The 25,862-nt window shown below is 44.2% G+C and overlaps 1 protein-coding gene across 1 annotated transcript in view; it reads left to right on the forward strand.

The window, feature by feature from the left end:
- Positions 1–54: 54 nt before the first annotated feature.
- Positions 55–25,862, forward strand: part of TCF20 (transcription factor 20) — a 103,672-nt gene continuing 77,864 nt past the window's right edge. The window contains exon 1 of the mRNA XM_025881495.2: positions 55–346. The gene's annotated coding sequence lies outside the window, so the exon portion shown is untranslated. The remainder of the gene's footprint in view (positions 347–25,862) is intronic.

Raw genomic sequence — 25,862 nt, forward strand, 5'->3', positions numbered from 1 at the left:
CCATTGGCCGCGCGCCGTCACCTGACGCTCTGTTATTTCCTGTGTGTTGGGAGAATGGAGAGAAAAAACCCCGAGCCGAGCCGCTTTCGGCCCCTGCGAGGCGGCCGCGGCCTCCGCCGGGGGAGCCCGCCCTGAGGCGCGCCTGACCGGGGAGCGAGCGCGCGGGCCGGAGCGAGGCTCGAGGGGCCACGGCCCCGGCCCGCCCCGCCGCCGGCCCGGGCGCCCGAGCTGGAGGCGGCGGAGGCTCCCCCACCCCCACCTCGCGCAGCGCCGCCCGCCGCCGCCGCCGCTCCCTCCCCTCCCGCCCCCGGCCGAGGCCGAGGGACCGGGCGGGGGGCTCCCGCAGGTAACCGCCGCCCGGGCCTGAGGGGGAGGGGCCGGGGCTGAGGGGCTGAGGGGCTGGGGCCATGCCGGGGTGTCCGGCCTCGGGGGCTGGGGTAGAGGTCCTGGCCCGGCCGACCTGGAGTGCTGAGCCCCCCGGACTCTGAGGCCAGGGCACGGGGTGCTGAGGGGAAGGTCCCTGCCTGGCCCGACCCGGGAGTGCAGAGAGGAGCGGCCTGGCCCGGGGGTGCGCAGGGGAAGGGGCCCGGCCTGGCATCAGGGCGCTGAGGGGTCTCAGGGATCTGGCCTGGGAGTCCGGCAGAGCTTGGGCACCAGTCCTAGCCTCAGGGTATCGGGGAAAGGTACCTGCTTGTCGCGGCCTCGGGTGCAAAGGCGGCGGGTGTGAGCGGGCGGCGCCCAGGGGTCCGCGGGGTCAGCGCCGCCCACCCCGGGACCCCTGGCAGCCCCCGGCGTCCCGCGGCGCTCGCCTCTTCGTGGCGGCTGGGGGCGAGGCCGGCGGGCGAAGGCTGGGCTAGGGGCGGGAGCGGTGCTGGGAGCCCGGGAGTCGGAGCGCGCCCTGCCGCGGGAGGGACGGGGGCCCGTTTATTGCCATGTGAACACCTGAAGCCATGTGGACGCGGCAGCTTCTCGCCTGTTGGGGGCGGAGGACAGGTACCGGCTGACCCGGCGCAAGGTCCTGGCACGGGGGGGCGGGGAGCGGAGCGCGGGACACACTTCCTGCGTGGGGGTTTCTCCCCCTCCCTCGCCGCGGTGAGCGGGGTGGGTGTTGGATCCTGTGGTCCCGGGTGCGAGCGAGCGCCGGTTTAGGGGCCTGAGGTTGAAGCTCCTCGTCTCTTTTGGGGCGGGGTGGGGGGAGTGGTGGTTGAAGGAGAGTGGCCCATTCGGCCCAGCTCGCTCTGGCAGCGGCTGGGGGTGGAATGTCTCCTGTGCGTCGGGATGGGAGTGGAATTTAGTGTGTTTTGGGGGGGGGGCCGCGGAGCGGTCGCCTTCCTGGGCCTGTGGGTGGGGATTATTGTCTTTTTGTGGTTGTGGATGCTAGAGCTGTCTGCCTGTCTGTAGGCATCCCTTTAGTTTGCCCTTAGGGGACAGATGGAAATTAGGACTTTTTCCCCCTTTTCCTCTTTGCTTTTTTTCCCCCTCCAAGATTAGATGACTCTGGTAACTGCTGTAAAATGGATGGAATTTTCAAGCTATTATCTAACGGGCAGATCTTTGAATGATAATTGGACCCTTATGTTCACAGCCTCAGTGAAGACTTTTATGAAACATGTTACATGGGGTGGCAGCGGAACGTCTTACATGGTGGAGTGAGAAACTGCTCTGAAGTCCGACCTGGGAGACCAGGAGTCTACTTCCAGCTTTGCCCCCAAATAAGCTGTAACCCTGGCCAAGTTACCTATCCTCTCCAGCCTCCCAATTTCCTCATCTGTTAAATGAGGGCTCCCTTCTAGGTCAAACACTACAGGGGTTTTGGGTAGGTTTTCTCATTTGTTTTGGTTTTTTGATGTTTGTTTGTTTTTGGTCTACTACCTTGTGCTTTTGTTTTAGCCAGAGGCAGCCTTCTTGAGAAATGCAGGATTTTTCTTACCTGGCTTTTAAGATCCTATCCCACTTTTTAGTTTCCAGCCTCTTCGTTCTTCAGCAGAGCATCAGACTTGGTTAGCATAGTTTTTCCTCAAATCCCAGATACTGTTCTGTGCTTCTCAGAAAGTATATTTTATTATAGTCTGTGCTGAGTATGTCTTATATTTTTTGTCTTTGTACAAAAGATTTCAGAAAACATTTGACTATTTGGAAGCGTGGATAATGTTAAGTGTATTTGGGTCTGTGTATGTTGGTTGGCTCTAGGAGTTCCAAGATCCTTTTGTGCAGGGAATTGTGGAGGGACCTTATTTAAAATTCTTGGAAGGGATATTTGGCATTTGGCTAATTTTTGAAATTTCTCACTTTAGTATTTTCAGAGTAGGGATCAAGTGGAATTCCATAGTATCTCCTGTGAAATGGTATGCTGGTGGAATTAACTGTCACCTCAGGGTGCACTAATTGTTTGCATCCCCAATTTATTCCTTAATGGTAGCCGATGCTTCCTCTCAGATGCTGCAGAACCCCAATTAGTTTCACTGATTTTATGGTGTGTGAGAGCCTTAGGCCATGCTTTTGACGGGTTAGCCCTTCTTGACCAGCCTCAGCCTTGGTCTTGTTTGTCTTAAATTCCTGCTACTGTTGATGCTTGGAGGACATGTGCCTAATGTGGTGTAATGTGTCTTCTGTCCCTTTTTTATTCAGTCCGTACAGTTTCGAAAAGGGCCTCAGCAAGGGGAGGTGTGCTTATAGTGTTGACTTTGGAGATGGATTGGTATCATTTTTCTTGTATGTTAACATCGGGCCTGTCACATGGGTAAGACACTTTTATATGGCTACACAGAGCAGTTATTTGGAGTTTCTCAAAATAAGTAATTTATTCTGTGTGGGTATTTGAATTATGACCTGGTGTTTGGTGTGGGATTTTAAAAATGCTGGTTACTTAAGTCATAAGGAGTTTTCACACTCACATATGTTTATATTTGTGTTATAATGTAACGAGGAAAAGATCATTATAAAAGTCTTATTCTGCAGAGGTGATTTGTGTGTGTGTGTGTGAGAGAGAAGATTGCTAAGGTAGTAAGATGTTAGGAGACATGGGCTTTAGGTTCCATAACCTTTTAGTGGTATACTTTTTTCTTTAACTTCATAAAATGGAATGGAATGTAGTTTAAATCACATAGGAAAGGATGTTAATATTTGTATCGGGTTTTTGTTATTTTTTAAATCCATTATGCTAGGTTCTGTCCCAGGTATTTTAATGTGTCTTACAAAATGTACCCAGCATACCTGAGAGGTAAGTGCTCTCTCTTTTTCCTGAGAGGTCACAGAGACCATCCTTACCGTAGCTCCAAAGCCTTACTAGATCTGTTATAGCTCACTGCCTGCTCAAGGCACAAATCAGCTGGTGGTAGATTGGCCTTGGAATCCATACTTCCTGCTGTGCCCTATTCTTTTTTTTCTTAAGTTATAATGAAATGAAAATCTGGACTTGGGCAAAATACTGGAAAGCATGGTTTTTGCAGCTATGCCACTAAACCAGACTCTGGTTTAGTAACCCCTGGGACTTCTGTAAACTTTCACTTTGCCTATGACTAGCCAGTTTTGCTAGTGCACCTGACATGTAATCTAAAAAGTTTCTCCTTCATTCCCAAGTCTGCTATTCTGTCTTTGAGCCGAAAACTTCTTGTATCACCTCAGAGAATGATATCATATGAGGGGCTGTGTCTCTTCCCGTCTGTGCTACCACACAGGTTTGCACTGCACAGGAATCCCATTAGGTGGTGACTGTGCTGTGTTAGACCAGATGGGACTGAAAAGATACATTTCCAAAAGACAGTCCCCTGTGTGCCTTAAGCTTGTGTTTGAGGCACCTTAGTGCTCATTAGGTTGTCTGGGGTTTCTGACTCTGCTGCCTTCATTTTCTTTTTGTGGAGGTAAAAGTAACAAAATAAAGCAAAACAGTAGAACCCTGTTTATGATGGAATATAACCATACATCAAAAGTTACACATTTGAAATATAATGAAGGCATGGCTTTCATAGAGCATAATCTGGGCACATTGCACTTAGACTGGATAGCTTTTTTATTATTAGGCTGCTTAAAGTCCTCTTAATACCTATGATGTGTGCAGTGTGGGTGAAACGGTTCTCGTGGTGACAAACACAATCAGTACTTTTCACGTTAGAGCTGTGTTTGCTTTGTAGGTAATGTGCACAACCCAGCAGGAAGATGAACTAAAAAGTGACTTATTGGTGTGTCTGTGGCTTGTTATCTATCTGATGCTTCATTGTGGGGAAGTTAAGAAAGAGAAAACATTAACTATAGGAGGAAACATCCTTATTGTCCTATGCACACGTAAGCCGTGCTGTAAGAAAGGGTGGAAGTTCATTGGAACACTTGAATGCCATGGCCCCCGATTGGAAGATGGTTTCCATGTTTGAACATCACATTCCTGAATGTGGATGGAGGCCCTCTGTGTGTGTTCTAGTTTTCATTAACAAATATTTATAGGTGATTTTCTAAGCATGGGAGATGCAGTGGTGGGCAAGATAGAAAAGGAACCTGCTCTGGAGATGGGCTGTAAACATTAAGTAAATAAGAATATCAGGTAGGGATAACTATGAAGAGAATAAAAAGACATATGATAGTGACCCAGGATGCTGTGTGAGAGTAGATGTTCTTCCCTCTTCTGAAGCCTCTTCTGCCAGGAGGGCAGTCATACTTGGTCTGTGGGATGGATGAAAATGGCATTAAACAAAGTAAGTAATTTGCTTTAGCCTTGAGCATCTTGAGAAGTTAATCCAAAGAATGTAAGTGGTTGGCTGAAACCTTTCCTCTGTTTCATGCTTTGTGATTGGGGACCTGGCTCAAAAGAGCTTAAGATGGATCATTAATGATACCCTGTAAAGGGTAAGAAAGAGGGGCGCCTGGGTGGCTCAGTCAGTTAAGCATCTGTCTTTGGCTCAGGTCATGGTCCTGGGGTCCTGGGATCGAGTCCCGCATTGGGCTCCTTGCTCAGCAGGGAGCCTGCTTCTCCCTCTGCCTGCCGCTCCCCCTGCTTGTGTGTGTGCGCTCTCTCTCTCTGACAAATAAATAAAATCTTTAAAAAAAAAAAAAGAATAAGCAATGATTACCTCTTGTAAAGGGTAGTTCTGATAAAAAAAAGTAGAGATATAATATTGGTGGGTGCTAGGCATTATTAGAAACATTCTTCAGTTGTGTTTATGTTTCTTTGTTGGGAAGTTGGATTGGGGTATTGTAATCATCATACTTTGTTAAAGCTTCAAATGAAACCAACAAATATTAGTAACATCTGTATGCAGGGCAGTGCAGTTCAGACTGTTAATTTAATCGTAGCCTGGAGGATTCATCCTCCCAGCCTTTCCCAGCCATCCTCCTGCATCCTAGATACCTTTACCCACCCTGTCTATGCTCTCTGATTATAGAGTTCTATAGAGAGCTGAAAGAAACCTAAGAAATCAGCTAGTCTAGCTAGCCCTTTGGCTTTACAACTCAGGAGAGATGCTGAGGAAGGTGGTGACTTTCCAGATTCATACAGCTTTATGCTGACGGTCAAGGCTAGGACCCTGCTCTTTGCCAGCCTAGGCTGGTTTTCTTTCCACCATAGCCCATGTTCTCTCACCAGAAGACTGGTAGTTAACAGTTGCTCCTGAGTGGAAAAAGAAAGGAAGTCTCTGAGTACTAATGTACCCACTTAGGAAAAAGCCCATGTCTTTCCAGTCTGAAGAAGTCAGGGCATAGGCATCTGGGAGGCTCAGTTGGTTAAGCATCTGACTCTTGATTTCAGCTCAGGTCGTAATCTCAGAGTTATGAGATCGAGCCCTGTGTCCAGCTCTGCACTGGGCGTGGGGCCTGCTTGAGATTCTCCCCCACCCCCCACCTCACACTCTGTCTCTTTGCTACTACTTTGCTACTACTTTGCTACTACTTTGAAGAAGTAGTCAGGGCAGAGGCAGCACATTAATCTGAAAATCAGAGTTTGGAAAAGAATATTATACCATTGTTACTTTTCACACAGATCCGTAGTGTTGGTTTCTCAGGCCCCACTGAGACATAATCTCATCCTGATTATGTCTTGGTCTGGAATGGATGCCACATTCAGCATTAGTTGTGAAGTTAGAATAAGGCCCTTTAGGTGTAGGGGGAAATTTCTGAAATGCGGCTGAGTTCTAAAATTCAAGGGTTAAGGCCCTAAGAGGCCTGTTTTTTCACCTCCAGACCTCGGTTTTGTGGAAGATTTCTACATTCAGAAGCACCTTAAGTATGAAGCATTACTTTGGGAGTGTGGAGATGGTTCACTGTGCCTGACAAGAGCAGGGAGTCTTGACGAGCAGAGCTACTTCCCTGGACATTTCCCTGACGTAGAGCCCTGGTGGGCCAGTTTACCTGGGGACAGCTTTTGTATCCCTTTGGCAGGAATGTGAGAGGGCACCTGCTGTAAAGAGTCCATGTGACGGGCACTCTACGGAGGCAGCAGAGCATGCGAAGGAGGATATCTGGCTACAGTCTGGCTCCGTCACTTAGGCAGTGACATTTTGCCTGAGCCACAGTTTCCTCATCTGTAAGATGGAAGTACACTTTCCTTGGGGCCATTGGGAAAAGGAACTAACATAGGAAAAGCATACAGTGGAGTGCATTAATTACCTCTGGGGGGGCGCCTGGGTGGCTCAGTTGGTTAAGTGGCTGCCTTCGGCTCAGGTCATGATCCCAGGGTCCTGGGATTGAGCCCCATGTCAGGCTCCCTGCTCAGTGGAGAGTCTGCTTCTCCCTCTCCGTCTGCCTGCCTCTCTGCGTACTTGTGCTCTCTCTCTATCTCTCTTGTCAAATAAATAAAATCTTAAAAAAAAATAAAAATAAAAATAATTACCTCTAGGGGATGCTCAGTAAGTGGTAGTTGTCTATGACATGAACATTCAACACTGTGCTGTGTACTAAGACACTGGACTAGAGCAGTGTTGGTTCCTGCCAAGTGTATGGATTTTAGAGTACACTCGGGTATCTCAAATACCTGCCCAGTAGAGAAGGGCACAGAAACAGGGGTATCAGAAGGGCTCTGATGAGGGAGTACGAGGTACTCTGCCAAGATGTGGAACCCTAACTTGAAAGGTCACATGGGCACCTGGGTGGCCCCATCAGTTGAGCGTCTGACTCTTGATTTCAGCTCAGGTCATGATCTCAGGGTTGTGAGATCAAGCCCCGCGTTGGGTTCCGGGCTTGGCAGGTAGTCTGCTTGAGATTCTCTCTCTGCCTCTGCCCCTCCCCCCGACTCATCCTCGCTCACTCTCTCTCTCTAATAATAAATTTTAAAATCTTAAAAAAAAGGTCACAAGCAGCTTCTGAGGGGTGGATCATTTACTTCCTCATCCACCCGCTTGTCTCTCAGCTGTCCCTTCCCGCCTCTGCAGCTCACTCCTCCCCTTCTGCTTGACGGTTGGTGTTCTCTGGACCCTCGTATTGTAGTGTACTCTCTCCCCAGGTGCTCTCGGATATCCCCAGGCTTTCATGATTATCTGTGAGCTGATCAGCCCCACGTTGGTAACTTCAGCCAGATCTCTCCTAGCTGCTGCAGCTCCTGTGTGACACCAGTGCAGGGATACGTCACCAGTAGCTTGAGCTTCCTAAATCCAAAACTGAATAGACACTCCTTGAAAGTTCTTTCTCCTTCATCTGTCCCCTTCTCCGTAAGTCGCTTTCCTAGCCACCAAGCTTCCCAGATGAGAGTCCTCCCTTTCTCTCCCCATCCTCTACATGTCATCCATCACCAAGTCACCATCAGTGCTGTTTCTGTGCTGTGACTGGGGTCTGTCCATTCTACTGCCACTGCCCTCTGAGCCATCATCATCTCTTACCTGGAACACTGTGATTGCCTCTCATCATGGCCTCTCCATTTCTTCTTCTATCTGTCTCTCTTCGACTTTGCCCGGAGTGGCCAAGAGTTGCCTGTCTCTCCTCTACTTAACAATCTTTTTATGGTTTCTCATAGTACTTGGAAGACAATCCCAGCTCCTTCCCATTTCTCACACGGCCCTCAGGACCCTGGGCCCTGCCTGCCTCTGACTGCCCCTCCTGCTGCCTTTCCTTGCTGTCCTCCAGCCACATCCACTTTCTCTCAAGTCTCCTGAAGGCACCCAGCTCTTTCCCACCTCAGGGACTGCTTTGTATGCTACCTTCCTCAGCCTCAAACTGTCTGGCCAGCCCATTCTTTTCCTCATCCTTCAGGGTATTTGTTGAATGAATGAATGAATAGCATGAGACAGGCAGCAAAGGAGATGATGTGGTAGGGATGAAAAGTGTCCTTGGAGTCCATCTACAAAGGTGTAAATGGAGTATAAAATGATGCCACCACTTTGGAAAACTGTTTGGAAGTTTCTTCAAAAGCTGAATATATGGGATGCCTGGGTGGTGCAGTTGGTTAAGTGTCTGACTCTTGGTTTCCGCTTACCATGATGGGATTGAGCCCCACGTCAGGCTCCACACTCAGCGTGGAGTCCACTTGGATTCTGTCTCCCTCTCTCTCTCTCTCTTTTTCAGATAAATAAATCTTAAAAAATAAAAAAAAGCTGAATGTATGTCTACCCTGTGACCCAGCAGTTCTATTTCTAGGTATATCTGTCCAAGAGGAATGAAAATTTATGTTCGCAAATAAGCCTTATACAAGAATGTTCATAGCAGCTTTATTCATGGTAGCCAGAAACTGTAGATAGTCCAGATGTCTGTCAGCGGGAGAATGGATAAACAGATACACTCATACAGTGGAAGACCACTCAGCAATAAAAGGGAGCAAACTACTGATACATGTAGTAAGGATGAAGCTCATAGATATTAATGCTGGATGAAACACCAGACACAAGAAAGTACATAATGGGTGATCCCACTTACAAGATCTTGAGTAGGCAGAAGGGGTCTGTGATACTAGAAATCACATCAGTGGTTGCTTCTTGGATGGAAGGGGATTGACAGGGAGGGGACATTGAGGGAACTTTCTAGAGTGATGGAAATCCTCTAAGTCTTGATAGGCCATCATCAAATCTGATTGAATCATATACTATATGTAATTTTACTGTCTGTACTTTATACCTATAAACAACCTAGGAATTGTCCCAGATCCCTTTCTCTTCTCCCTCATTTCAACTTTTCATCTCCTAGGAAGTTCTGTTCACTTTATATCCATAATGTATCCTGAATTTGTCTCTCCCACCTCAAGCACCATCTCCTCTTATCCGGACTGTATTTTAGCCTCCTGACTGGTGTTCCAACCCCCTATTTTTGGCCTCCTCCCAAGCCATTTTTTCCACTTATCAGCTAAAGTGACCTTTAAAAATTCAAACTGCGTTGTGTCAGTTGTCTTCCCACAGTCCTCTAGTAGCTTTCCGTTGCTTTCATGGTGGCCAGCTAGGGCCTGTCTGACCCGTCTTCTTCTGAGCCCATCTGCCCTGGCCGACTCCTTACTCCGTGCACGTTCCAGCCTTGTTGACTTATCCCCTGTTCTTTGAACACCTGAAGTTCATTTCTGCCTTAGCACCGTTATACTTGGCTCCTCCTTCTGCCAGGAGCACGCCACCTCCCAGATCTGTGAGAGACTTGTCTGTTTGTGGTTCAGGTTCAGTTTAAAAGTTTCCTTTTCTGGGAGGTTCTCTCTGACCCTCTGACTAATAAAGTAATGCCCCATCACATCACCCAACTTTATTTTATTCATAACTTTGATCAGATCTGAAATTATCTTGGCCTTTTGTTTGTTTGCCTGTCTCCTCCCTCTCAGGTTAAGCTTGACTTGTTCATTGCTGTATGCTTAGTGTCTGCAGTAGTATTTGGCCCATGTGGGACAAAAGTATTGACTAAGCGAAGGCGTTGTGGGGATGGTGGTGACGTGATGAGGCTGTTTAGGAGGTCCACCTGTGAGGGAGAAGGGGCCAAGGAGAGTAAAGACTTCGGGCTTGGCAACTAGGTCATGGTGGTGCCATTCATTGAAATAGAAAATGGTGGAGAAAAGACGATTGGGCTGGGGTATAAAGTGATGAATTTCATTTTGGACTTACGTTTGAGGAAGGCATCAAGCGTTTGAGGCACAGATGTAACATTTAGGAGAAGGAGCTGGGCCATAGACTTACGACTCAGAGGTTAGCACATGTGGTCCAGCCTAGAAATAGAGGAGATTTTTCTCAGGAGTGGACAAGGATGTGAGTATGTAGAGGTAGAGAAGCAGTTGGTTTTTCCCTGCCTGAGTGCTGAGCATCTCCCACCAGTAATGAGGACTTTACAGAGTTCAGCCCTTATTTAGGAGGTTTCGTAGTTTTAGACCCTTCCCCCATTATTGTTGCTAATAATGACAGGTGCTCAGAGGGGAGGACAGAAATCTGAGGAATGTGAACATTTAAGGGAGCAGGGCAGTGTTTCAGGAGCAGGGAGGGTGCAACCAGACAGGTTTGGAGGAAAACCCAGAGTGCGTGGCACGAGGACAGAAAGTGTTTCAAGTCAGAGGCGGTAGCCAAGGTTACCGAGAAGTGTCATTTGGGAGGGGAGGGGATAGTTAAAGCCAGCCTATTGTGTGTTCATGAGAAAGTGAGGTGAAGAAGTGGCACAGTAAGTTTGGGGTCAAGTCTTCCCAAAGTTTGGTTATTAAAGGAGAGTAAAAAAAAAAAAAAATTGCAGGGAAAATCTGGAGTCAAGAGAAGACATTTTTAAAAGATTTTTATTTTATTTGAGAGAGAGCGAGCGAAAGAGAGGTCACAGAGGGAGAGGGAGAAGCAGACTCACCGCTGAGCAGGGAGCCTGATGTGGGGCTCGATCCCAGGACCCTGAGATCATGACCTGAGCCGAAGGCAGACGCTTAACCAGCTGAGCCACCCAGGCGCCACGTGAAGACATTTTTAAAAATATGTGAGAAGCTCTAGTATGTGTAAAGGAGGTGGGAAGGAGCGGTACAGGACGGTGTTGAAGATGCAGGAGGGCGTGCTGGACGGGGAGGCCTTCCGGGATATCTCAGGGCCCCCCGTGACCGGGGGCATTGGTTTGGATGGTAAGAATACTCCTCCGGGAGGAAAGCAGAGGTGTGTGGGTGGGAGACACATAGGCATGAGGGCTGGAAGGTGAGGAGCACCTGTTTGTGTGTTTTGTGAGGATCCTGCTGAGGGACAAGAGTGGGGTGGGGTATTGGAGGCTTGAAAAAGGCAGGAGAGATTTGAGGACACTGCTGCGGCGGGCAGATAGAGCGGGCTAAGGAAAAGGAATTATGGTGGGGGAATAGAAAGTAGTTAGGATGAGCTTTCCACCTCGGATTTTCAAGAAACTGATCAGACCTTCACAGTTCTTTGGTTTTAGATTCCCGTGATTGGGACTCAGCTTTTTCCTGCCTTGTGTCTGGCCATCCCACTCCTTCCCCGTATGCCTCTGCCATTTCCATGCATTAGACCAGGAACTCGTAAATGATTTCAGAGCTCTCGTGTTTTATTTAATCAGTCCTTACGTACATTCATGGTTAGGTAGGCGGCCATGTTCGAAGTGTTGTGTTGAGGCAGCGGGGTAAGGTGGGGGCACTCTGAATTCCTCAGAGCCAGGCTGCTGCAGGTCTGCAGAGGTGGCTGGGGCCCAGGTGGCCTGGCTGGGCCGGAGGAGTGAGGCTCACCTCTTCCCAACTCAGTCGCAGCAACTCTCATCTCTCTCTTAGCATTTGGGTATCTGTGTAAAATTTCTGCTGAAAAAACTGCAAAATGTTTTTGAACACCACTGTACTAGGTGGTAAGATCCTTGCAGTCAAGGTTGTGTCTTGTTTTATTTTATAGCCCCAGTATCTGGCATTTTGCCTTGTCAGTGCACTGAGAGTAAATGCCGGCTTTATCTCTGAGGCTCTGCTCTAGAAGCCCATCTTCCTCCTCTGTCTTTACCCATATGTTACAGTTATGTATGTCGTATGTTCCAGTTGATATAGAATGTGTCTATTTCACCACAAAATTGTGTATTTTTAGGTGGCCACCATGTCTCGTTAATCTTAATTCTCTATCTCTTTCACATAGTAGGTATTAAAAGTAATGTTAAATTTGGGGGCGCTTGGATGGCTCAGTCAGTTAAGCGTTGATTCTTGATTTCCGCTCAGGCCATGATCTCAGGGTCGTGAAATCAAGCTGTGTCAGGGCTCTGCGCTCAGTGGGGAGTCAGCTCGAGATTCTCTCCCTCTGTCCCCGCCCCCCCCGGCACACAAGCATACACACGGGCTTGCTCTCTCTCTCTCTCTCAAATAAATAAATAAGTCTTTTTAAAAAGAGTAATGTTAAATTTGGATTCGTTGTAAAAAAAAAAACTTGCAAAGTGTTCCTAAGAATAACTAAAATGGTTTAAGAATGGGGAAAAAATTCGAGAAAATATCCGCCAAAGAACTAATTTAACCTGATGAAGTATTCTAAACCATAAGTTAACAAGGGTCTTGGGATGTGTTAAAGAGTGATGGTCAACTGTTTCTCGACTCTGAGGAGGAAAACAATAGTAGATGAGGTCGGATGGGGTGTTTAGTAGCTTAGGTGAACCAACCGAGTACCTTCCTGCTCTCTGAGGAACGCCAGCAATTTCTCCCGTAGAGTTTTAGAACAGTGGAACAGTCTCCCTTGTGTTCAGTAACCCCTACTTGATGGCAGAGGTGTAAAGAACATGCCCTCAGGATTCCCGCCAAATGACTCCTGTAAACTCAGAGCACCCAGGCAGCGTAGATGAACCTAACACATAAACAGGTACCTGCACACTAGTGAACAGACCTAAGCACAGATGTGCACATTGCAGTGAATTCAGTGCCGCTTGTTTTGTTTTTTCCTAGTGGATGTATAAGTTTAAACATAATAGGGGTACAATTTTCATCTTTTAGTCGAAGAAGTCTGTGTGGAAGAGGATTTAAGTTCTAACACACCGAACAGGAGAAATTTGAGTTGGAGTGAAGGATCTTGCAGCCTGCGGCATTTATTAAATGTTTCTTTTTAAAAAAAAAAAATTTTTACATTGGCTAGCAAAGAGATGAAAATTATCTCTAAAGATAAGGGACACGAGGCTAAAGGAGGCCTATAGGAATGAAACATCAGAGAAAATGGAAGAAAAAGAAAATTTCTATTTCACTTGAGCTGAGATTGCTAACTTTATGCCATGCTGGGAACCAGAAATGCAAAGTAAGTAAGACCTCTTCCCTTTCCCTGGAGTGCAGTGTTGTAGAAGAGTCAGACACCGAAGATTCACATTTATAAAATCTATGTGGGATCTATAAGGCTAAAATGGTGGTGTAGCCAGAGTTCTAGGAGAGAATTAGTGGGGGGGGCTTTACTTCTGCTTAAGTACGGGAAGAATATTGGAGAAAACTGTAGAGGAAGGGACAGACATGGGAGCACCACCTGGAAGGATGGCTAGGAGAGAGAGCTAAGTGGAAGAGTGGGGGAGGAGCATTCCAAGGGAAGTTCCTTCAAGAACCAAGGCTTGCAACTATGTGGCATATTAAAGAGAAAAGCTCAGGCTATTTGGGGACCTGGAAATTGCAGGGAAGGGATGTCAGAAGGGGCTGTGGACTAAGAGTGAGGCCCTTGGTGATGGGCCTTGGATCTGGGCCAGGGCACTGGATTCTCATAAATGGAAAAAAGTTCTGTGAAGAGAGGTGTGATATTGAGAGACTAGTTGGGGGGGAATGTGAGGGATGATGAACTGATCATCTGTGCCTCTTCAGGCTCCAGTCTGCATGAGAAGAAAGATCTGTATTTAGCAACTGGTTGAAATAAATGGATTTATAGGAAATTTTAGCATCAACCACTTCGATTCTAAAACAGGTGAGGATATTTTATTTATCAAAAACTGAAATAAATAATACTAAATAGTAAGTAATATAATTATATAAATAATAAATTCTAAGTTCCAAACAGTGTTCCAAACACTTGAAGAATAGTGACTTGCTTAATTCTTAAAAAATCCTGTGAGGTAGTACTATTATCTCCATTTTTAAATTTTATTTATTTGTTTATTTATTAAGATGTTATTTATTCATTTGGGGGAGGGAGAGAGAGAGGAGAGAGCATGAACAGGGGGGAGAGGCAGAGGGAAAAGCAGACTCCCTGCTGAGCTGGGAGCCCACCGTGGGGCTGGATCCCAGGACCTAGAGATTACAACCTGAGCCGAAGGCAGACGCTTAACCATCTGAGCCACCCAGGTGCCCCTATTTTCCCCATTTTTTAAGATGAAGAAACTGTAACAGAGAGGTTGAGCGACTTCCCGGAGGTCTCCTCTAAAAAGCAGCAGAGCCAAGATTTGGTATCGGGCATACTGACTCCAGACTCTGTGCCCTTAACCTGTACACAGTGCAATTCTGGGTTTAATTTGACTGAACTGGGAGATAACTCTTGCAGAATAAGTTTATGACCCCTTTGAAGGGGAAGGAGTTTGGGTTTGGATTGTAGGAACAGAGCAGAGTGGAGCCCAGGAATTGCCATATGGGGGACCTGCTTGTTAGAACATCGTTTGTGTGAGGGCAGTTCCCCATCATATCCCCAATGCCCAGAAGAGTGCTTGGCATGTAGTTAGTGCTCAGCAAATAGTTTTTGTGTGTTTAATAAATGAATTTTGCTGCCAGTTCTCAAGGGAATATGCCATGGAAGCTTCAGTTTCTTTTTTCCCTTTGACTCTCTGTTCGTGATCCCTTTCTGAATTAATGAGTTCCGTGACTTTATTACTTGCTTGTTCTTATTGAACTTACTGTGCTGAGCTTTCAAAGGGTGCCAGCTCAGTCTACTGTTTTGGTGATGAAAAAAAACATCAGCAACTTATTTTCAGAATCAAAATATTGGGTTTTAAGATTTCAGCAATCTTTTAATGTAAGTATGATTTCTTTTGTTGGTGCTTTTTTGGCTTTTCGTATGCCTGTGTTTAAGATGTAAACCTTAGAAATGTTATTAAAGAGAATTGGAAGTATTGAATCACTATATTGTACACCTGAAACTAATAGGACACTGTGTTAACTAACTGGAATTAAAATAAAAACACAGGGGCTCCTGGGTGGCTTAGTCGGTTAAGCGTTTGCCTTCAGGGATCAAGCCCTGCATCAGGCTCCCTGCTCAGCAGAGAACAGAGCCTGCTTCTCCCTCTGCCTCTCCCCCTACTTTTGCTCCCTCTCTCTCTCTGTCAAATAAATAAATAAAATCTTAAAAAAAAATAAAAACTTAAAAACCAACCAAAAAAACCCCACACTATTATCTAAAAAGAGGGAGAATTGGAAGTGACTTCTAACTATAGTAGTTGAGATTATATATTTATGGAATCCTTCTCAACAGACCAAGCATCATCTCTACTTTTTTTTTTTTTTTTTTGCCAGTATTCTTAATATTTGATACTGGTCCACATGTATCTGCTGCAGAAGCTTCCTCAGTGAGTCAGTGGTTAGGAAATCTTTTCTAGGAGCCCAGTGGTGACACAGCTCAAGAGCTATCTCTGCTAATGTAAAGCCACAGCATCAACCATGTAGAAGTCATATATCTGATTTCATTAGCAAATTACTAGGTCATATAGGCTCCTAAGGAGGAGCAGACTAATGTTTTCTCTCTGTTTTAGTTCATTCTAAATTAAAATCATTTGAGAATAGGAGAATGGGAAATTTTGTCTCCGTTCATCTATAAATATTCAGACTTAGGTCCATGAGCCAATATATTCTTTCTCTTGCTGACCTGATTCAGCTTATGAACATTTTATTTAAGTATATACCTCATAATATTTTATTTTCTTTTAATAATAAGATTTGACTCCTAACCAAATTAGAAATTTGAAAAAATCCCACTACTCTTAGAGATGAAATGGTCATATGAAAATAGTTATTTTTGTTGAAGTCGTTATACATGGAAATAATTATATATGTTAGAGAAAAAAATGTCAAGAATGTTCGCATTGAGTTTTAGTTTAACTTTTAGAACTACCTTTTATTGAAATGTGTCTTTTTATTATGAAATTAGTGTGTGCTTATAGTATAAAGTTGAAACAATACAGGGTGTATAAGTCTCCACAGATAACTGTTTTTACAGTTCAGTACATATTTATCTGCACTTGTTTTAAAAAAACGCCTTTATTTTTTATTTTTTAATTTTTTTACTTTTTAAAGATTTTCTGTATTAGAGAGAGAGAGAGAGAGAGAGAGAGCACATGCACAAGCACAAGCAGAGGGAGGGACAGAGGGGGAGGGAGATAAAGACTCCCTGCTGATCAGGTCCTGGGTTCAATCCCAGGACCCGGAGATCACTACCTGAGCTGAAGTCAGACGCTAATCCGACTGAGCCACCCAGGTGCCCGACCTTGATTTTTTAGAGTGGTTTTAGGTTCACAGCAAAATTGAGAGCAAAGGTACAGAGATCTCCCATACACCTCCTACCCCCACACAGGTGCAGCTTCCCCTGCTATCACCATCCCCCACTAGGGAGGTACCTTTGTTTCAGCTGATGAACCTGCATTGACACATCATTGTCACCCAAAGCCCGTAGTTTATATTACAGTTTACTCTTGGTGCTGTGTTCTGTGGTTTTAGAGAAATGTAGAATGACATGTACCCATTACTATCACAGAGGAATGTCACTGCCCCAAAGTTCTCTGTGCTCCACCTACTCACCCCTCCCTCCCCCCAACTCTTGGCAACTGCTGGGCTTTTCACTGTCTTATGGTTTTCCCTTTTCCAAAATGTCGTAGAGTTGGAATCACACAGTATGTAGTCTTGTCACATTGGCTTTTTTGACTTAGATACATGCATTTAAGGTTCCTCCTTGTCTTTTCATGACTTGGTAGTTCATTTTTTATCACTGAATAATAGAACTGTTTTTATGTGTGGATGAAGGTGGTTCTTAATACTCTTTAACAAAATATTGCCAGGTTTTTTGTGTTTTTTTCTTTTTTTTAAAGATTTTTGTCCAGGGGTGCCTGGGTGGCTCAGTTATTAAGCGTCTGCCTTCAGCTCAGGTCATGATCCCAGGGTCCTGGGATCCAGCCCCGCATCGGGCTCCCTGCTCCGTGGGAAGTCTGCTTCTCCCTCTCCCACTCTCTCTGCTTGTGTTCCCTCTCTCGCTGTGTCTCTCTCTGTTAAATAAATAAATAAAATCTAAAAAAAAAAAAAGATTTTGTCCATATATTTATTTTAGACAGAGACCACGGCGGGGGGAGGGGGGCAGGGCAGGAGGAACAGAGGGAGGGGGATGAGTAGATGCAGCACTGAGCATGGAGCCCAACTCAGGCCAATCCCACGACCCTGAGATCATGACCTGAGCCAAAATCCAGAGTCGGCCACTCAACCTACTGAGCCACCCAGGCACCCCAATTACCAGGTTTCTGTTATAGTTCGTTCATCTCCCAAAAACTTAATTGTTTTAGACAGTTTATGGCAAATTATTACCTAGTTTTTAAATATAGTAGCAGAATAATTTCTGTGTCTATTAAACCACTGATCTAATGGCTAACATATATTATTTAAGTGCACAGTATTTATATTATTTAATTTTCACAAAGGAGCTTTATAAGGTCAGTACTTTGTAAAATGGGGATAAAGAAAGAGATTGAAGAGAGATTAAGTCATTTGCAAGAGGTCACTCAGCCATTAAGTGACAGAATCCAGACTTGAACCCAGCTCTTTGTAGCTCCAAAACCTGTTTGTCCCTTTTAAAGATTTGATTTATTTATTTGGCCAGAGAGGGAACACAAGCAGGGGGAGTGGGAGAAGGAGAAGCAGGCCTCCCGTCTGGCAGGGAGCCCGATGCGGGGCTTGATTCCAGGACCCTGGGATCATGACCTGAGCCGAAGGCAGACGTCCAACGACTGAGCCACCCAGACGCCCCCCGTTTGTCCCTTTTAATGTAAAATGTGTACCTTGTAAAAATGCATACTGCCTGGCTGCTTCCTTCCCCACCCACCTGAGCTCAGGCAGCCCCATGTACACACATGCTCTCTGCCTCATTCTTTCTCTTCACAGCATTTATCTGACATGTTGTCTTTTATCTCTTTTTTCCACTACAGTGTAAACTCCGTGGGATAGACACTGGCTCCTTCATCTTTGCGTCTCTGTTGCCTAGCGCTGTGCGTGGTACACAGTAGGGGCTCACATATTTGTTGTAAAGAATCTGTACCATAGGTTCTATCAGTCCATAAGATGTGCTTTTAATCACTTTTGTAGGAGAGACTATTATTTTCCATTTTAATTAGTGATTTAAGCGAAGGAGTTCGAAGAGGGGTCCCTTGAGGAGATGCTGTGGAACCAGCTGAGTAGGAGAGGAGGCTGTTGTGGTTAGCAGGGCTGGGAAGTGGTTTGAATGAGGGAGGTAGGAGACCTGCCTGCGCTGCTGTCATGCCCCCCAGCGGGTAGCTCTTCCCCAGTTCCTGGTCCAGTCCCTAACTACTGCCAGGAGAGCTTCTAAAATACAGCTCTTGTCATGTCCCTCTCGGTTGTGGACTGGCTTAAATGATGATGCCTTGCCTTGCTCAGGGTTCCATAGGAGGACTCTCCTCTGCCTTTCCAGGCCCATCTTCTGGTTTCCCTACTCATGTGCTCTCCCGTGGCTTCTGTGTCCCCAGGTCCTGCCTGTGCCTGTGCCCCCTGCCGGCTCTCCATCTATGGAGATTGCTGTCTTTCAAGGCCTTTCTTATATGCTCCTTCTTCCATGAAACCTAACATCCCCTTAACTGGGTGTTTCTCTCATGGAATTTTGTAATTTTCTTGTGTACATTTAATCTTTTTTTTATTATACTCTTCTGAACGTGTTCTCACCCTCCTTCCCCAGTCCTCTTTGAAGGCAAGGATTATAGTGTCAACACTCCTTACATTCTCTGTGTGGTGCATTGAATATGTGAGCAGACTGTGAATAGTTTTTGAAGTAGAGAAGAACAAAGGTAGACAAAAGACAGAATTAATGGCATTTAGTTTTGGCACAGGGAAGATTTGTCCTCAGTCAAGGATTATTTTGGTGGTCAGGAATCTTTTTGAAGAGAAGCTGAGTTTGGGTGCGGGGGGCAGTGAGGGTGGTAGGTAAAGAATGAAGTATGGTGGTGGGTTTACTCTTCTGCAGGAGAAGACAAGAAGCCAGATGGAGAAATGACTAGATGAGCAGCGGTTGTTTTTCAGAGTTCTGAGATGAGTTCCAGGACCTGCTCTCAGGGTGTTCAACAGTATAGCGAGGGAAACGGACATGTTAGAACAATATTAATACGTTGTGAAAATTTAGCCATAGGGAAGGGAAGGCCCTAGAAGACAATGGTTGATTCTGGAAAGGTGGTTGGGGTAAGAGCCAGTGATCTTATTATCAAGATTGAGGTCCCAAGAAGGTGGGCAGAAGGGTTGGCATCATGCAGCAGGAAGCAGCCTTCAGGTCAAAACAGTTGTTCTGTCCCTCTTAAATGAGCATTACAGAAGGTATCCAGAGGTATTTTAGGATGATGATGGTGAAAGGTTAGCTTTTAGTGCTTGAGCTCAGATCTTATAGGAGAAGTAGGTCGGTATTAAACAATAGTGATTTTAGTGTTTGAAACTTTCATAGCAGCTTGTTCAGTATTTCCAAGGTTTGCAGGGCTAGAGACTGAAAGTCATGGAAGGGAGCCAGGATTAATGATGAGGAGTGGGGGAGACCAAGTCATGAAATTGCTTACTCTTGGGTGTCCTGGGTTCTTTTAGACTGAGATGCCTCCTTTGGGTTTTGTTTTATGTTTAAGATTTTAAGATTTTATTTTTAAGTGATCTCTACACCCAACATGGGGCTCGAACCCACAACCCCAAGATCAAGAGTCACATGCTCCATCAACTGAACCAGCCAGGTCTTTTTTAATTGATGGAAGTTCACAAAACATAAAAGTAACCATTTTTAATATAATACATTATTAACTATAGTAACCATGCTCTACATTAAGTTTCCAGAATTTTTTCAGCTTATAACTGTGAAGTCTGTACCCTTTGACCAAAATTAACCATTATTTTTAAAATTTTTAAATTTATTTTTGAGAAGGGGGAGAGAGCAAGCAGGGGAGGGTAGGGGCAGAGGGAAAGGGAAAGAGAATCCCAAGCAGGCTCCATGCCCAACATGTGAGCCCGACATGGGGCTTGATCGCACAACCCTGAGATCATGACCTGAGCTGAAACCAAGAGTCGGACACTTAACTGACTGAGCCACCCAGGCGCCCCAAAATTAACCATTTTAAAGTAAACAGTTCAGCAGGTCAGTGACATGTAGTACATTCATGGTGTTGTGCATGTATAACCTCTCTCTAGTTTCAAAACATTTTTATCACTCCCAAAGGAAACTCCATACCCCATAAGTAGTTAATACCCTCCCCACCATCCCCCATCCCCTGCCTGGCAACTACCAATCTGCTTTCTGTCTGTGGATTGACCTATTGTGATGACTTCATGTAAATGGAATCGTGCAATATGTGACGTTTTTTGCCTGGCTTCTTTCACTTAGCATGTTTCTGAGGTTTATCCACATTGTAGCATGTATCCGTACTTTGTTTGAATACCTGTTTTCAGTCCTTAATAGTAAGTTAATAATAAAGTATCAGTATCAGTTCAGTTAGACCAAATGTACCCCACTAATGTAAGATGTTTCCCGTTACTGGCATTTCAAGTCAGTGTGGTGCATTTGTTGTAATTGATGAACCGATATTGATACCTTATTGTTGACTAAAATCCATGGCTCTTTTTGGGCTCACTCTTTGTTGTACCTTCTGTGGATTTTGATGAAGATGCAATGTCATATATCCACCATTACAGTATCATACAGAATAATTTCACTGTCTCAAAAGTTCCCTCTGACCCACCTATTCATCCCTTCCCTGGCAACCACTAATCTTTTTACCGTCTCTATAGTTTTGCCTTTATCAGCATGTCATGTAGTTGGAATCATATAGTTATGTAGCCTCTTCAGATCCGCTTTTTATTCAGCAGTGTGCATTTATCTTTATTCTGTCTTTTTGTGTCTTGATAGCGCATATTTTTTTTATCACTGAATAATATTTCATTGTATGGATGTACCACAGTTTATATCCATTTACCTTTTGAAGGACATGTCTATTGCTTACAGTTTTTGGCAATTTATAAACAAAGCTATCAACATTATTGTGCAAGTGTTGTGTTTACAGAAATTTCAACTCATTTGGGTAAATGTCTAGGAGCACAGGCGCTGGATTGTTTGATATTTTAGCTTTGTAAGAAACTGATCTTCCAAACTTTTTTTTAATTGTAGTAAAAGTTGCTATTTTAACCCATTTTTCAGTGTATATTTCACTAGCATTGATTACTTACAGTGTTATGAAACCGTCACCACTATCTGTTTCCAAAACCTTTTCATCACCCCCAAACAGAAACTGTGTACCTGTTAAGCAATAACTTACCCATTCCCTCCTCCCCCGGCCGCAGGCTGTGGTAGGTCTAGTCTTCCTTCTGTCTCTGTGGATTTGCCTGTCCCAGGCATCTCCTCTAAGTAGAATCATACAGTATTTGTCCTTTTGTGTCTGGCATATTTCACTTAGCTTAATGTTTTCAGAGTTCATCCATGTTGTAGCAGATGTCAGGGCTTCATTCCTTTTTGTGGTTGACTAATACTTCATTGTGTATATATCACATTTGATTCATCTATTCATCTGATAGACACTTGGATTGTTTTTACCTTTTGCCTATTTTGAATAATGCTGCAGTGAATATTGGCATTCAGGTGTCTGTTTTGCATCTCTGTTTTCAATTCTTTGGGGGTGTATACCTGGAATGGAATTGCTGGGTCATATAGGTAGTAACTCTATGTATAAACTTTTGAGGAAGTGCTAAACGGGCTTCCAAAGTGGCTGCACCATCTTACATTCACACCGGCAATGTATGAGGGTACCAGTTTCTCCACATCCTGGCAACACTTGTAATTTCCTGTCTGATTATAGTCATATAAGTAGGTGTGAGGTGGGAATCTCACTGTGGTTTTGACTTGCATTTTCCTAATAATGTTGAGCATCTTTTCATGTGCTTATTGACCATTTCAGTATCATTTTTGGAGAAATATCTGTGGAAGTCCTTTGCTTATTTTTTAATTGTGTTGTCTCTTCAGTGTTGAGTTGTAAGAGTTCTTTATATATTCTAGATACTGGACCCTTATCAGATATCAGGTAGGCAATTTTCATTGGGAATTTGGAGTTCTTTTCTACTAATATCATTTGAATAAGTTAATTTAGACCCATTGGCTTAGATATGAATAAGCCTGTTTGCGGGTTTGAACAATAGTGGAATCCCAGAAATGGAAGCAATTTTGAATGATTTTGAAATTTGATGCCTATATTTTTATTTAATCACTGTATTTTTTTCCTGATATCTTTGAAGCCTCTACAGCTCACAAGACCCAGGAGATCTGGAGAAACCAAGCTTTGAGAGTGGTCCCAGCATGCATAAAATACTGTAAACCACTTTATTCCTAAGACTGAGACATTTAGAGTTATGTGTTGAATCATGTCCTATTAACTGATGGTCATATTCTAAACACAGAATCACAGGAGCTCTGCCAGTGATAGACATCCTGTCCAGAAACTTCAGTAGAACTTTGCTTCAGAAAGGATTCATCTCATTTCATCAACACATTGGTATATGTATCACCTGCTTCTTTGCAGGTCAACTTTCCAACTTGGGAGCAGGGTTTTATACTTACCTTTCAGCCAGTTCCACTCCCACTTGATTCCCTATATGGGTATGTACTTTGTTATAGAAGCTGTGTCCGTCTATTTTACCTTCTTGGAGGAGAGGGTTCATTTAGCGTTTTGGGCTTAATAGAAGGCAGAGATCCTTGGGTTTTTTACCTGATTGATTTTCATATGACTTGAGGATTCCATGAATTATATACACTTGTTTCCTGATTATCTGCTAAGTGACCATAGGTATTCCTTGCTTCCGAGCAGTGACTGGTCTTTGCCCAGCTAGCTCCTGGTGGAACTATTCCTTTGCCTAACCTTTCTTTCAAGAGTCAGCTCCTCCATGTTGTCTAAAGTAAGAGAGGAAAAAGTGCTTGTTTGGGTTATTTATGGTACCATGAATAGAGTGAAGGAAGAACTGTCCAGATTTATCATTTTTTAAAATCCTTTCTTAGGTGTAGGGTTGGTGGGGGGGGCGGAATATGAGGAGAAGATTCTTCTTTGAATTTCTCATGCCAAGGATTTTCAGTTCAGATTGTGATGGGTACTTGATTAGCACTGTAAAAAGAATGGAAATAGCTTCTAGGCCTGGACCATTGGAAAACATTGGATCCTCCATATTGTTTCTCCTTCAGTGCCTTTTAGTTTTATTGCTTTTTAGTTTCATCCATTTTCCTTTTAAAGACTTCTAGCTTTTTCTTCTTGCCTTTTCCCTCCCCCCTCCCCTTTTTTTGGTAGCACATAAGGTGGAGTGTATTAGGTTATGATTTAACAGCTCTCTTCCAGGTGCTTGACTTTGAGCTCTTCACATGCTGGGAGTGCTTTGCCTTTATATTGCCCATGTGCAGCCCCTAGTACGACTGCATTAGGAACTTGTTGAATGAGCTGCAGCACTATGCTTAGAGAGTGAGTCATGCCATTTTTAGAAGACATTCTAGATTTCTTGAGTCTGTGGCCAGTGTCTCTTCCTTGTTCTGGAGAATTCCCAGCATTCTTTTCCATATTGCTTTGTCCCCACTCTCGTCTCAGCGCAGGACTCCAGTTATGTGGACGTGTTGGGTTGCTCTGCTCCCACTCTCATCTCAGCGCAGGACTCCAGTTATGTGCCCTTTTCAGTTTTTCATTCTGGATAGTTAATTTTGACCTATCTTCCATTTAACCAATTCTCTCTTTGACTAATCTGTGTTTAGTTGAAATTAAGAATTCAGTGGATGGGTTTTTGTATTCAGTTTTGGTTCTTTTCAAATCTGCTGTGTTGCTTTTTATGCATTCTTGTGCCCTGCTGAATTTTTCAAGCTTGACTTTTATTTTCTCAGACAGTAAATATAGTTGTTTTATAAACTTCTTTTAATTCCATTATCTGGAATCCCTTTGGGTCTGTGACTGTTTTTGATGGTTCTTACTCATGGTGTTTTGTCTATTCTTATGTTTGTGTGCTGGACATGGTATTTGAAACATTATTTATAGAAATAATGAGAGGCCTTAGATGTCTTTTTCCAAGGAGGATTTTTATTTGCTTTTTCCAGGTGCCTGAGGGTACTAGCAAACCAGGATCACTTTAATCCAAGTGAAGAGTTTTAGATTTTCTGGACTAACCAGGTGATTTGAAGCTGAATCCATGGGAAGGCTGACTTCCATTTCACTCTTACTCCCAGGATGCTGCCCTTTAGAGCCCCAGTCCACTGATTTGGGGGGGGTGCGGCTGGCAGAGTATCTCCTTATGCAGGGCCCTGGAAGGGCCAGACCTGTCCCTGGGCCTCTTTAGCCACCTCTGGCAGATCAGCAGTTGTCCCAGGTCTTACTTCTTTGGATCACTGTTCTTTCCAGTAAGTCCTCACTATCCTGTTAATTTTTTGTTACTTTTAAAAAGATATGTGTATATGTTACCCAGTTTTTGTGTCACATTATTTAGTCCATCGTTTTTGGATACAGAATATGAGACCTTATTTTCCCGGGCTCATGTTATCCTAACATTCACCTGGAAAGAAGTGACCATAAGGTGAGAGACGTGACACTGTAGTCTTGTTTACATCTCATTGTGATGCTGAGTGAGTAGGAGACGGCCAGACTGGTTGGGTAACCCATGTAGTATTTGTTGGAGGGTTCTTCAAGAAACCGTATCTAGAGCAAGCCAACTACTCGACTTTTGAATCCCAGCTCTACCACTTATTAGTTGTTTGATCTTAATCAAGTCACTGTTCTGTGCCTTTGTTTTCTTGTCTAAAAATGGAAATATTAATTGTACTTACCTGTGGCTGTACTGATTAAATTAGTTAACGATGAAAACTTTTCGGATATTGCCAGTCTCACAATAATCACTAGATAAATTTTACCTATTATTATAACCATCTAGAAAATTTGACAGTATCTGATTTTTCAGAAAATGTTTATGTCATTTTGGCTTTTATTGTCAGAATTTGGGATTGCAAGCAGTGATGCCTTCTCATCAGCCACCTGTTCTCTGTGGGCTTATTTTAGAATCACTGAAGTTGGTGTTTGCTCATTTCATGCCAGTGGGTCAGGGAAGGAAGAGGGACTCTCTCCTGTATTTCAGAGATCAGCTGCCTCCCAGTGGGTCTCCAAAAGTCAGACCGCTGTCTCTTGGTGTGGGAAGGGGTGAGGATTGGTCCTGTGGCTGTGGCTCTTGCCTATGGAGTAAGAATGTGCTCTGTTGGCATTTTGATTGTGAATTAGGAGGACTGGTGAGGATTTAACCCTGCTGTGATTTTTATGAATGGACTGTAGATCCCAGGGTGTGGGAGCTTCCTTAATTAGAGAATGACATAGGAATTAGCTGTCACAGAGTGGTTTTCTATCAGTCATAGCAGTTTTTTGTTTTTTTTTTTGTTTTTTTTTTAGGGTTTCGTTGTATTTAATTTGTTTGATTGACCGACAGCTAGTGCCTCTTCCAGGTTTTTTCCTTGTTGCTTATCTTTTACCTGTTTCTTCATTGGTTCAGACATTTACCTGGGAAAGTCAGAGGGAATGGTAAGACTAATAATGATCATTTTAATTTATGTGGTACTTAACAGTTTACACATTTATTGTGGAACATTTCTGTGAGGCAGTAAGGTGGGCTAACTGCCAGTTTTGCAAATGAGTAAAGTGGGACTTGCAGGTTAAATAACTTGCCCAAGTCACAGAACAAGTGGCAAAACTAGTAAGCATTTATTTATTTATTTATTTATTTATTTATTTATTTATTTATTTATTAAAGATTTTTTTTTTATTTATTTGAGAGAGAGAGAATGAGAGATAGAGAGCGCGAGAGGAAGAGGGTCAGAGGGAGA

The sequence above is a fragment of the Callorhinus ursinus genome, unplaced genomic scaffold, assembly GCF_003265705.2.
Source record: "Callorhinus ursinus isolate GAN/ISIS: 27379988/994484 unplaced genomic scaffold, GSC_fseal_2.0 scaffold48, whole genome shotgun sequence".
In the NCBI taxonomy this organism is placed as follows: Eukaryota; Metazoa; Chordata; class Mammalia; order Carnivora; family Otariidae; genus Callorhinus; species Callorhinus ursinus.